This window comes from Canis aureus, chromosome 35 (assembly GCF_053574225.1).
Source record: "Canis aureus isolate CA01 chromosome 35, VMU_Caureus_v.1.0, whole genome shotgun sequence".
In the NCBI taxonomy this organism is placed as follows: domain Eukaryota; kingdom Metazoa; phylum Chordata; class Mammalia; order Carnivora; family Canidae; genus Canis; species Canis aureus.
In genome coordinates, this window is record NC_135645.1 from 10,088,322 (window position 1) to 10,103,105 (window position 14,784).

General features: G+C 35.3%; 1 long non-coding RNA gene across 4 annotated transcripts in view; it reads left to right on the plus strand.

Annotated features, from left to right (window-relative positions):
• Nucleotides 1–14,784, plus strand: part of LOC144305144 (uncharacterized) — a 611,557-nt gene that overhangs the window by 438,025 nt on the left and 158,748 nt on the right. The window contains exon 3 of one of the 4 annotated variants that reach the window (XR_013372178.1): nucleotides 6,682–6,731. The exons of the other annotated variants lie outside the window; for them this stretch is intronic. This is a non-coding gene — a long non-coding RNA (uncharacterized LOC144305144). The remainder of the gene's footprint in view (nucleotides 1–6,681; nucleotides 6,732–14,784) is intronic. 4 annotated transcript variants of the gene reach the window in all.

Consider the following 14,784-nt stretch of genomic DNA (forward strand, 5'->3'; position numbering starts at 1 on the left):
AAGCAAAGGCTGTTGCATTTGACGATTAGGATGACCTTCGAGGAAAGTGGTTTTTATAGATCGTGGGAATGCAGCTGAGTTGCACGGGGTTGAGGGCGTTTGGTGGGGAAATAGACCTGGCAAGTTGGTTGTTTTGAGAAGTTGGATGCTAGGGGAGAAAAAGAGGAGGAATTAATGAGAGAGTAAAGTAGAATGCATGCTTTGCTGTGTAGTGTGGTGTGGGTGGGCAGTGTGGTTGCAGTGTAAATATGGCCTGAAGGCACCAGTGTACTGTTCCTTTGTGTGAGTAAACAAGGGGGGGATGGAGCAGGGAGGGAAAGTAAGAAAGAGAGAGAATACAAAGGACCATGAAGTGATTGATGGAGCCAGATCCTGGCAGAAATTCAGGCATATATACCGAAGTGGGAGATTTTTATATATTTTGACTATTAGATTTGGAATGAAATGATTTTTTTTTTTTTTTTTTTCATTGAGAAAGAAAAACTCAGGAAAGGACAGTGACATTTGGAGGGATGGCAAGGCAGCCAGGCAGTGCCTCGCTGTCCGGAACTCCTGGGCTGACAGGTTTGAATCACGTTCTGAGCGTCCACGGATGAGGAGTGCACACTGCATTTAAGAAGCCTGCAGTATGCATTGCAACAGGCAGGTGGCACGGAAGGGTCCTAGGTTAAGGGATGGCTGTAAGGATCTGCTCAAGTCCTAGAGTAAGAATTTTCAAAGGGTTCAGCACAGTGTCATACCTCTTTGCCTCAAAATACTAGGTGACCAGAAGTTGTGTATATGCAGCCAGGGGATGAGCAAACCCAGAGTTCTTGAGTATTATTTAATAAATAGGTATTCTCAGTACCTGTAATATATTCCAGACACTGCAGTGAGCTCTGTGATTTTCTTATGGCGGCCACAGTAGAAAACATTAATCCTGTTGGATCAATAGGAAATTTGACCTAGAGAGGTATGGTAACTTGCCTCAGATTATGCATCTGGTAGAGAACAGAGGCCAAATAGCATAAAATCTTAGACTTTGGAATCTAATTACCTAGGTTTGAATCCCAGTTCTGTTATGTAAATTCCTTAATCTCTCAGAATACCAGTTTCTGTATCTGTAGTATGGAATGAATAATATTACTTCATTTGCTCCAATGAGATTAAATGCATCAATATATGTCAATCACTTAACAGCAGCACTTGGCTTATTTTAATATTAGCTATTAATAATTTAATATTAGGTATTACTATTGTCATAATTCTGATTTTCTAAAGTCAAAATTCAATTTTGTTGTTTTTTGCTTTATTGTAATTTCCCAAGCTGTGTCTACAAACCATAAATTAACTAAGATGTTATCAGGTAAAAGAGAACACCATAGCTACAAAAACTTGCAAAATAGATGTTAGATCAAATTTATCAACCTTCTTTACTACAAATGACTTAGAAACTCTAATAGGTTAATACATACTCGGGACTTCTAACCTGGAATATAACAAAACCACTAGTTACATAAAATCTATAGAGAACTTATTTTTCCTTTCAAAACACTTACCAACATTTTGAGAATTATTTTTCTATAGAACATGCTGCAAAAAAAAAAAAAAATTATTCTGCACTTTGGCCACTAAACAGAAACGTTTTGAAAAGACCGATCTCTTCTTGGCCTAAATTGGGTTTACAGGAAAAGCAAAATCAGAGAAGGACTGATGATCTTTTGAGTATTGTCACAATTTGGTAGATTTAGGTACAAAATGGGGGCAAGGAGTAGATTTGAGAGATGGTAAATAAAGAGTAGGAGAGGGATGTGAGAAGGTCGGTAAAGAGATAAAGGACAATGTCAAGACCTTAGAGGCAGACCCATTCTTTATAATGACAAGACCCCTGTGTGAATTTTTGTATGTCTCTCAATTTTAAAGGAGGTAAAAGTTGGAATTGAAAAGGCCGAGAAAGTATGAAATCAAAGCTCTAGATGGTTCATCATATGGATATTGATACATTATGTACAACTACTGTTTAATATTTTTATAAGAGAAAGCATGAGAGATATATATGGGAGAAAGGTGGAGAAGAGGGGGTTGGCTGTACAAATATAAAAAATAGTATTTGAATGTGATTGATTACTATAATGGAGATATAATAAAACATCTTCCTCTTATATTCAACTTTTCCTTTTCGTTAAGCAGTTGCTTTGTTTTTGATTCTAGAGTCTTTTTTTTTTAAATTGAAGAGCTGTGTTTAAAGCATTTTGTGTCAAGAATCAAAATAAATTATTTTGTTATTTGTATGACACTGTATGATACAAAACAAAGATATTGGTAGTTTTGTGGAGAGTTTGGAATGTAGATATTAAAAATAAACTATTCTTCATTATCTGAGATTATTTTAATAAATAGAGTAAGGGATGAAACTGAAAAGAGTTACCTTATTTTTAGGTAAATCTATTATTAATACAGGGAGGGTTTGAGAGCCAGAGACAACAGGACAACTTTATTACATTTTAATCATTGAAACTGCACTCACTCTAGAAACCTCAAGCAATGTTTCAGATGTTTGCATTGTTTTGGTGCATATTGACCAGTTTTGCTATTAACACATTTAGTAGGAAAGCAGATAATCTAGCATGAATGTAATCTTCAAAAGCTATAGAATTTAGAAATGACAGATATTTACTGAGGTATACCAAAGGTGAAAGTTCCACTAGCCACAATTACCCTTACTTTCCTTTCTTCCAATACTTTACTCATCTTATATCAACTTTGGGCCAAATCCTGGACTGGACACTGAAGATTGCAGGATGCATACGATAGAGCTCCTCCTCTTAAGGAACTCAAAATCTGATGGGGATTTAAGTCTGATTTAATTATCTCTATATTTATTGAATGCTCTCTATGTAGCAGGCATGTTCTAGGAATCTGAAATACTAGTCACTAGTACTGATTATAAAATATTGTAAAGGTTAAACTTGAGGTGTTAAAGACTAAGGGACGATAGAGAACAAATGGCTAAATTAACCTTGGAAAATCAAAAAGTTTTAGAGTTGCAAAAAGGATTTAAGTAAGAATACAGAGAGATCAAAAAGCACGATATATTTAGGGAACTTCATGTAGTTATGTGAACCTGAACAAAGGCAGATATGATAGGAAGTGATAAGAGATGGTTGAACGGGTGGCTAACATCTATTGGGAACTGGCCAAAGCATGATATCTTTAGAGAAGAAGGATAAGTAAGAAGTGAATTGAAAATGAGTCAAAGGGATGTGGAAAGGCTAAAGAGAAAGGGAAGCACACTGAGAACCACTTGAAGAGAAGAGGCGCTACAGAAATAGGATGGTTCTCTAAGTGTGTAAATTAACCTGTGTGAAATGGGAGGTCTAGAGCAGAAACAGGAGAGATGGATGCATTTAAGGGTCATAGACAAGGGCAGAGACAGGCCTTGAAATCCAGAGTAGAGGTTTTGCTTCGTGAAGTGGGTGGCAAGGAACCATTAGTGTCACAAGAAGACGTACAATGGCCCTGAAGTGGCGTACTCAATGAGCTACTAAGATTCTTTCTGTCCCATGAATACTTCATGGCAGCCCAAGTGTCAGGTGGACACCTAACTGGTGCCTAAGGAATTTGAATGATCAGATATAACTCAAACTATCTCTGGGATGAACCCAGATAAACCCCAGGGTCTTTAAGGATGCTATTCTTTAAATAACATTAAAATCGGTTTGTGTCAACTAGGGAATTAATGAGCAGTTAAGGTATCCACTCTGAAACAATTGGTCATTTATAATGATTAGTATGTTATGCACTGTAATGCACCAAAATATTGGATTTTCAGCACTAAAATATTCAGGACAGCAGTAGCCAATGAAATAAATCTTCCACCAAAAAAAAAGAAAAAAAAATTACCTGGAATTATCCATTTCTCTAATGTTCTTAGCAAATGTTTTAACCCCGGCTTGAACATAAGCTTTTTCCCTACTGGCTTAAGATGAATAATTATTTATTTACCCTGATTGCATGGAAATAAACTCCTGATATTTTGTGCTTTTTTGGGGGGTTTTGTTTTGTTTTGAGGATTTATTTAAAGAAGGAGAACACATGCATGGGGGAAGGGGCAGAGGGAGAGGGAAAGAGAGAATCTCAAGCAGACTTCCTGCTAAGCATGAAACCCAATGCAGGATTTGATCCCAGGACCCTGAAATCATAACTTGAGCCAAAAATCAAGAGTCAGACATTCAACCACCTGAGCCATGCAGGTGTCCCTCTGTGCTTTTTTAAATAATAGAAAAGAGAAGAATGATCCTCATCCTCCGCCCACCAAATAAATATGTGGGCCTCTCTATGTATAGACACAACATATACATACATATATATACGCATGCGTTCCAAGGCTAGGATAACATTCAAACAACCATTGCTTTTCAGCTTCAGGCTTATGTAGACACACAGTAAATAAAGTAATTTATTTCTGTGAACGAAAAAGGAAATAGCTACCCATGGTTCTGAGTTAGGCTTCTGCTTATGATCTAGCCATTTCTCAGCAGGTGAAGCCCTTGCTAACCAACAGAAAAACCACATGATATTGTCAGTAATACAATGGGCTTTCGGTATTTTAGATGAAAAAAGGAGTCATTGGTTAATGGTCTCATAGAGAGAGAATTATGGTAATAGATGTAGTATAGTGCACCTCCCAGTTACTAACCTGAAGCACTGATACCTATCACTGTATAAGGACTATTTCATGAAACACAGATTCCTGTAGCCAGTCTTTAGAAGGTGGTAAGGGTCCCTGAAGGCATGCCCTACAGATTTACCGTAGAACAATGGTGACATGACTCACATGGTTCACTTTGACTTAAAAAAAAAAAGTATCTATTAAAATTTATGTAGTAGGAGCAAAATTAATGCCAAAATACTTCAGAACACATTCTTCAAAATTAACATCACAAAATAGATAGGATTAAAAGAAAGGTACTCATGTGCGTGTGTGTTCAATTATTATACAATTAGATATCCAAAGTCCTAGATGCTATCTTAGCCCTGCCACACATTCATTTACACAGTACATTTTGCTGTGTTTGAAGCTTTTATTAAAAATTAGTCATATATATCTTTCTTAAAATTGAAAAAGAAAAAAAAAACATGTTTGGGGATTTAGTCCTTATGTAGAACTCACTAGATGCTAGTTCAGGTTAAGAGGCTCCATGGGGGAGGGTGGAGGTGAGGAGTAGAATGTGTTAGTTATTTGCTTCCGTTACTATGTTAAATACAAAATGATTTGAGAGATGAGCATCTTTATGTGTCCTCAGTGCCTAGAAATTTAGGCCATTTTAAAGAATCAAGGAAAACGTAGCCTGTCTGCGTTACCATTCTGTCTGCTTTTCTGATTCTTCTCTTACCTCTTTGTCCAGTGTAAGAGGGAATTAAGGACAAGGCAAGTCTTTCTAGAAAGAGGAAATGGAAGAGAACATAGAAACTTACTATCTACCTGGTATTTTGCTAGGCTGCCTCAGTCTCCCTGCAAAAGATGAGACAAGTTAGCAACAACTGTCTCATTGGCTAGAAAATTGCACAAAAGCTTTTATTGGTAACACTTGCTTAAACTGGCCTTGTATCATATATCTCAAGAGAGAAAACTCAGTTCTTTGTTCTTTTTGCTTCCTCCCTCCACTCTGGAGAAATGGGATCTGCTCTGAGCAGGTTGCAGGTGCACACTTGTCTGGCCTGTTTCAGTGGTGGGAGACCAGACACACTTGATTTCAGATGCAATAAGAACTAGAATAACCACTGCAAGCTTTCAGAGAGCGGGTTTCTTTCACTGCCATCTGCATGTTGGCCGAGTTTTAAAAGCAATTGATAAGGGATCCCTGGGTGGCGCAGCGGTTTGGCGCCTGCCTTTGGCCCAGGGCGCGATCCTGGAGACCCGGGATCGAATCCCACATCGGGCTCCCCGTGCATGGAGCCTGCTTCTCCCTCTGCCTGTGTCTCTGCCTCTCTCTCTCTCTGTGACTATCATAAATAAATAAAAAATAAAAAAATAAAAAAAAATAAAAGCAATTGATAATATTCGTGGCTAATGCTAACGACATCAGTATTTTAAGGATTTAAGAACATATGATGTTATTTACTCTTTTAGATTTCTCAGAGACTAAAGGGTAGCCTTGAAATAAAACTATGAACGTTACAAATTCCACGTTTGTTAAACCTGTTTCGTGCCCTCTGTGAAAATCAATAGAGGGGCAAAAACTATTTTAAATATCAACAAAATGAAAAGGTGTGACATGCTGAATCCCAATAAGGTCTTCTGAGGACCATATTGCCCAGGTCATTTGAACATAGAAAATTCTTTAAGGAAACAGAGTCTATTTAGGATTCTGTTCCTGAGTCCATTGAAGGTGCTTAGTTCCTGCATTTATTACTGTGAATTACATCTTCCTCTTAGAAAGGATATAAAGGCCCCATTTTCAGTTTCATGGAGGATTTTGCAAATATGGAGGGCTTTTACACATATTGCATAAAATAAACACCTCATTTCTTACGTTTTCTTCTTGCATTGGATAAAGACAAGAACAGCTAAAAGAAATTTATTTCCTCCCTCTCTTCTTTACTGACTTTTTGTCATCTTAGAATGTATTAAAAATGTCTTCACTATTACCCTCTCTTATTTATTGCTTTAATCTCTCTTTTTCTTTTTCTTTCCTCCAGGTAAGTCCTGCTGCTTTCTAAATCTTACCAGAATGTCCTTTAGAAAAATGGTAAGTACGTCTCTCCAGTAATATGGTTTCATTTTCCAGGGTACAAAGAGATTATTATTATTTTTTTTTCCTTAAAGCTGCATTTGGTATCAGCCTATTTCTTGGCTTTTATCCATTAACACTAAAAAACACTTGGTCTTGAGTGAGGCGGCAATTTTCTGTTTGATACATTGATGGACCCTTGTTACTTTGGGTTTTCAGAGTATTGTTCCTAAGACTTCCTAGAAAATTGACAGTCTGCTAGTGCATGTTGTGCATTGGAGAGGCTGCCCAGCTTCTAGGAAACATTAAATGTTGGGTGGTCAGAGATTACAGATGGTCTGTGTTTGGTTCAGAGAATTAAAGGACTTGCATTTATGAGCATCAGATTTTAGAACCCAGCAGGTAAATATTGGTCCAGTGACGTTAAATGACAAAACCTTTTCATAAAACATTCCACGCCAAAGCTACCAAAGGAAATGTGACAGTGAAAATGAGAAGCAAAGGTTCACAAAACCTGGCTAATTGGTTTAGTGCTTCCGAAGGAAGAATATTGGCACTGCAGTCTTCATCTGCTGGAATTAGCTTCATGGTCCATTAAAAGAAATACAAATTTAGCTTTGTATATCGCAGTCCTTCATATTCAGAGATGATGCAAGTTGCAAGGAATTTTGATTCATATTTCCTTAAGATGAGAGTGTGTATAGTATAACAAACTGAAATTATGACTTCTTACTGTTGTTGGCTATTTTATTTTGTGTCCTTGGTTTCACCGTTGTATTATACGTAATTATACTAGAATCATATTCTGTGCTGTTCCAGGAGACCATTTCAAAACCTTTTTTCATAAGACTGAACGCTTGTTTGATAACACTAAAATGAAATAACAAGCACGTGAAAGGAGATTTAGTCAAGACCATGAGAAACAGAATAAGAGTTTCAATTTTCAAGCTTTTAGCTAGACTTGTCTTTAAAAAACAAATAATGAAAAAAAGAAAAAATCTTAACATTTAAGTGCTAGGACATGGTATTTATATTACATGTTATTCTGTTATCAAGTCACATATATTTTATAATAACTGCTTCTGGTAATTCAATTAAAGAAAAGTCACCAGACGGTGTGTGGACAACTCGGCATGCAACTCTCTAAAATAGCTTTGAATAGGAAACTCTAGAATTAACTGGAATATGTGCTCTGTTTTTTTCAGTCTCTTGAATTCTTAAGCAATCATCTTGCTTACACCCACCATAAGATCATCTCTTTCCCTTAAAATTTTCTTTCAGTATCATGTTGGCCTTTTTCTGTTGCAAGGAAAATTCAGTGCAACTGGTTCAAGCAAAAAGGAAATTTGTGAGATTATGTAACAACAACAACAACAACAACAACAACAAAAACCTAGAGATAGATCTTGCTGGGCACAGCCATTAACAAATGTTTAAAGAACCTCCCTAGGATCTGATTACTTTGTTTCACTATCTCAAATGCATTATTTCTGTTGGCTTCTTGGTTTTTATGAACTCAGTTTGAAATCCCATGGAGAAAACAGAGTAACTCTGTGGGTAGTCACAGCCGGAGACCCACTGCATCTCATTGACTCTGATTTTTGTCTTGAACATGTCTCTGATGGGAATGCAGTGAACAAACTGACTTAGGTCTAAGTTATGTGCTTCATCCCTCGCACTCGGGGTTAGGTGGAGCCTTATCTAAAATCAGGAACAAAATGAAAAACGGATGGATTTCCAAACTGCTGATATCTTCACTAAGGTGAATAGATGCTGAGAAGCCATGAAACAAATCAATAAATATCCATTTCATCTTCTTTATTACTATTTTTTTTTCCTTCAGCAAATGATTCTCTTTCTCCTTTTTGAAATGGTAGAGTGAACTTGACTAGCCCTGCTCTATCAAAACTGCCCTGCAGCCTGGCCAGCAAACAAGTGTACATGGAGTCGTGAGATGAGGCTGTGGCAGCTTCCAGGATTTCTTCTGTTTGATGCAAAGTACCTGAGCCAACAAACCTGGGCCAAGAAATGCTAGATAAAAGCATTATATTTTAATCAAGTTTACCTCTCTCTTCCGCCCTTCTTTGTATGTTTTATTTGCACTAAGCACAGTGAAAACACAATGTTGAGACTTGGTTGTACTACTGATGTATTTCTTGTTTTAAAGATAAAGTCATTAGATACAAGAGCATTGCACATGGGGGTAGAGCATCTAAAGGTAATTTATTTCACATATGAAAGCTCACTTAAAAGAATAGCTTTCTCTGTACAACAGTAGTTATTAACTCCTGAATTGTCTACTTTAACACACTTAAGTCATTATCACTTTCCTTTCCCTCCCTGCTTATATTAACAGTTTCCAACCAGGAACTTTGGCTTGATGGAAATAGTTGTTGTTGTTGTTTCTTCAAAGTAAAGGAGAAATCTAATATCTTAAATTTCTTTGGAATCTTATGGAGGATACAGATTGTGGTTAGTGCCCTCTAGAGTTGTACAGCACCAAAATCTTGGAGCCAATCAATGATCGGGTTTGCAGATTTTAATCTCATAATGCCCAGGTTGCCACTAAGAAAAAAAAGATTATTGTTTTGATAAAAATATATTCTATCGCTGCTTGGAGAATTTAAGTTGTGAACAAATTCCTGAAAATGTTATAAACCTTGATAGAGAACAGTCTGTCTAGATTTTGGGAGCCTAGTTGATGAAATTAGACACTTCTTAAAGTCTTTATTTATTTGAGAGAGACAGGGTGTGTGTGTGTGTGTGTGTGTGTGTGTGTGAGAGAGAGAGAGAGAGAGAGAGAGAGAGAGAGACAGCAAGAGTGGGGAAGGGGGAGGAGCAAGAGAGAGGGAGATGGAGAAGCAGACTCTCCACTGAGCAGGGGGCCTAATGCTGGACTCAATCCCAGGACCCTGGGATCATGACCTGAGCTGAAGGCAGATGCTTAACTGACTGAGCCACCCAAGTACCCCCAAATTAGATTTCTTTATATCATTTTTGAACATTTTTAATCTAAATGAAGCCAAACTATTCAGCACAAGCTTTAGTCAAGTACTTTCTGAAAGACAATTTACTTGCTTGCTTAGAAGTAGATTATTCAATTTCTGTTTAATTTTTGTTTTTCTTTTTTTTAAATTCAATGTTTATTTTGAATGTAGGAAAACAGTACCAAGAATAATAATGTAACTGTTATGATAATAGATAAAACTCGTTTACTGCATTAGTATTTCTCCCACTTTAGGTACTAACAGTGTATTTTTCAAAAGAAAGATAAATTCGTAAAACCAAAGATACATGCTTTACAATTTCTTATTAGATATGAAATTATTAAAATATATCAGCAGTAATGATCCTACTTGAAAGCTATTTATCTTTCCATCCCCCAAAGCACCTTAAACCAAGCTTTACACATAGCAGATACTCTGTATTCTTAATTGATGAGTAAAGTAATAAAAAATGAATGAATAAATAAATGACTTTTTGCAAGACTTATTTTTCATACATAAATCTAATATAAAATGTAAGAAACCTTGAAAATATAAAATAAAATTATATGTATATGTGTGGCTTTCTCATCATAAAATAACATATATTCAAATGATAAGATTCAACAGCAGCTCTTCTTGAAATATACTAACTTAGAATATGAGAACAAAGTAATTAGAAAAACTATAAAAATAGCTGATAAAATGAAAAGCAGCTAAGAAAAATCAGAGATCTAAACCCTATTAAATGCATGTTTTCCACCTAGCATAGCATGTATTGGTCATAAGCGCCCACCATTCTCTGGTTTCAAGGGCCCCTTTTTTTCCCTTGCCTACTTCACATTCAATTTCTAAATACATTTGTAAGAGTTGGTAGGAGTGCCACAGTGTTTATAATATGCTTTAGAAAATAACAAAATTTCCTGAAACACAGACTAGAATTTTGCATGAATCTCACCTAGTAGCTTTTCAAGGTGACTGGCACATGTTTATTGTTATCTTTTTTCTTTAAGAATAAATGTTTAAATAAGGGGCTTATCAGTAGTCTGTAGAGTATATGAATTTACAGAAGTTTTAACATATATATCATGATTTTATTTGTCATTTGGGTTGTGAGTTCTTTTTCTGGGCATCTTTTGCTTGGCAGAAGCCCAGCATAACTCAAGTTCCTGGAGAGTTTGACAGTCCTTTTCTGCCAGTTTGCCAGTCTACGTAAGGGTTTAGTGCTTAGATATCAGATTAAGTATTGATAATACTCAAAAGATCTGGGGATTATGTTACTAAGTTGATAAATTTAAATGTCATGAAATATTTAAATATAACATTTAAAAATGTTAAAAGAGGAAAGCCCGGGTGGCTCAGCGGTAAGCGTCTGCCTTTGGCTCAGGGTGTGATTCTGGGATCCAGGATCGAATCCTGAATGGGGCTCCCTGTGAGGAGCCTGCTTCTCCCTCTGCCTATGCCTTTGCCTTTCTCTGTGTGTCTCTCATGAATAAATAAATAAAATCTTTAAAAAAGAAAAGAAAAGAAAAGAAAATGTTAGAAGAAAGAAAAAAAAAAAAAAGGAACACCGACCTAGAATTCTACATTCAGTAAAAATATCCATTAAATGTGAAGAAGTATTTTTTTTTTCAGACAAACAAAAACCGAGTGAACTCATCACCAATCGACCTTTTTGCAAGAGCTGTTAAATAATTTTCTTTAGGTAGAAGGAAAATGATGCAAGTCAGAAACTTAGATCTATGTAGCAAAAGGTAGACTGTTAGAGAAGGAATAAATCAAAGTAAAATGAAATGTTTTCTTTTTCTTATTTTTAATTGATCTAAAAAATAACTATGTATTTAAAGTCATAATAGCAACAACACATTGAGTGATTAGCATATGTATAAGTAAAAAGTCTGATGGCAATGCCACAAAAGATAAGAGGGAGAAAATGGATGTGCAAGTGGAATAGTACTATTTGAAGGTATAGTTGGTCAAAAATATATGTGTAAAATATAGAGAAACCTTACTTTTAAGTATAATTCAAATTAAAACTAGAGAAGTTTAAGAGGCAGAGTAGAAAGAGGCTCTGACAATGAATAGAAAACAAAATCACAGTTGACATTAATCCAAATATATCAAAAATCACTTTAAATGTGGATGGTCTACATATAGCAATTAAATGATAAATATTTCCATATTGGATAAGTAAACAAGAGACAGCTACATGTTATCTGCAAGAAACTCACTATAAAAATAAAGATTCTTATAGGTTAAAAGCAAAGAAAGATACCATGCTACCACTGATTAAAAGAAAGCTGGACTGGTTACATTAATTTCAGACAAAGCAGGCTTCAAATCAAGGAAAACTATCAAGGGTAAAGAGAGGTATTAGTAATGATAAAGGGATCAATTCTCAAAGAAGGCATATTAACCTTAAATATGTATGCATCCCAAAATGACATTAAAGTATGAGACACGTAAACTGATAGAACTGAGAAGAGAAATAGACAAATCCACTCACTATACTATTTGGAGACTTCAGCATGTACCCGTCAGTAATTGCTAGATTAAGCAGTGAGTCAGTAAGAATATAATTGACCTGTAAGAATATAGTTGACCTCAACAGCATTATAATCAACTCTACCTAATTGACATTTATAGTATATTTTGTTCAACCATAATAGAATTCATATCCTCCTCATGCTTTCATCCTTATTCCAACCTTCCATGCAACATTCACCAAGATAGACCACATTCTGGGTCATAAAACATACCTTAACAAATTTTTTAAAAAATCACACAAAGTGTGTTCTCAGACCACAATGGATTAAACTAAAATTAATTGAATATCTCCAAATATGTGGAAATTGAACATTATCCATATAAATATTACATAGGCCAAATAAGAAATCTCAAGAGAAATTAAAATAGTTTTTTGAAATAAAGTTAAAATACGAATTGTAGAAAATTGTGAGATGCAGCAAGAGGGAAATTTAGAGCTTGAGATATATGTATTAGAAAAGAACAAAGACATGAAATCAATAGTCTAAACTTCTAACTTAGGAAAGTAGAAAAAGAAGAACAACTTAAGCCTATAGAAAGCAGAAGAAAACAAAAAACCAAAAACAAAAACAGAATTTAATCAATACATTGAAACAGGAAAATAATGGGACACCTGAGTGGCTTAGCAGTTGAGTGTCTGTCTTCAGCTCAGAGAGTGATCCTGGGTCCATGGATCGAGTCCCACATCAGGCTCCCTGTGAGGAGCCTGCTTCTCCCTCTGCCTGTATCCCTGCTTCTCTCTCTGCATCTCTCATGGATAAATAAATAAAATCTTAAAAAAAAGAAAATAGGAAAATAATAGAGAAAATAGAGGTTAAAGCTGTTTATTTATTTATTTATTTATTTATTTATTTATTTATTTATTTATAGATTTTATTTATTCATGAGAGACACACAGAGAAAAATAGAAGCAGAGACATAGGCAGAGGGAGAAGCAGGGCCCCTGTGGGGAGCCCGATGCAGGACTCGATTCAGGACTTGATCCCAGGACCTCAGGATCATGCCCTGAGCCAACGGTAGATGCTCAACCTCTAAGCCACCAAGATACCTCAATAGCTAAATGTTAGAATCTTCTAACTAATCTAACCAAGAAAAAATATGTATTGGTAATACAAATTATTAATATCAGGATCCAGAGAGGAATCATCACTACTCATACTGTGGGCATCAAAAGGAATATAAAGCAATACTATGGGCAATTCTATGTCTAGGAATTTGGCTAAGTTAGATGAATGGGCCAATTCCTGGGAACACATAAACTAACAAAAGTCACACAAGAAGAAATAAATAACCTGAATAGCCCTATTAAATAAATTAAATTAATAATTACTGACCTTCCAAAAATGAAATCCCCAAGTCCAGATGGTTTCACTAGTGAATTTTGCCAGACAATTAAGGAGGAAATTATACCAATTGTCTACAATCTCCTACAGAAAATAGAGGAGGGAACACTTCTGAACTCCTCTATGAGGCCAGCATTAGTTTAATACTTAAACCATATAAAGACATTGCAAGAAAGGTAAACTATAGATCAATATCTGTCACTAACAGAGACACAAAACCCTCAATGAAATATTAGCAAATTGAGTCCAACACTGTGTAAAAGGAATTATATAACCTAACTGAATTGGTTTCTTAAGGCTGCCATAATAAATTATCACACAGTGGGTGCCTTGAAACAACAAAAAATGATTCTATTATAGTTCTGGAGTTTAGAAGCCCAAACCATGGTGTTGACAGGGCCATCAATCAATCAACAAATATAAAATATATAATTTACATGTAAAACTTATTATAAAAGACATATGGGGTAATATACAAATCACTTTGGATTGATGATAGTTCTTTTTTTAATATAACACTACTGATACAATCCTTGAAAGAAAAAAATGTGATAACTTTGAATTTATTAAAGTTAAAAAAAAAAAATACTTGGGCTCTGAGAAAGACCCTGTTAAGAGAATTAAAATACAAGCCACAGACCAAGATAAAATATTTATAAAACATGTTACCTGATAAAGAAATTGTATTCAAAATTATAAGAACATTCTTAGCATTTAATGTTAAAAAGACAGGCCAATTTTAAAAATGAGCCAGAGATCAGAACAGATACCTAACCAAATATGATGTGTAGATGGAAATAATATGAAAAGATGCTCAGTATCATTTGTCATAAGAGAATTGCAAATTAAAATGACAATGAGATACCACTCTATACCTATTAGAATGGCTAAAATCCAAAATATATAATACTGCCTGCTGTGAAGATGTGGAGCAACAGGAGCTCTTATTCATTGTTGGTAGAAATTCAAAATGGCGCAGCCACTTTGAAAGACAGTTTGGCAGTGTCTTATGAAATAGAAAGATGGTCTTATAATATGATGTGTTAAGTATTTACTTAATTGATTCAAAAACGTATGTTCATGCAAAACTTACACGTGAATATTTGTAGCAGCTTTATGTACAAATGCACAATAACCAAAAACTGAAAGCAACCAAAATGCTCTTCAAAGATGAATGGATAAAAAAAAAAAAAAGAA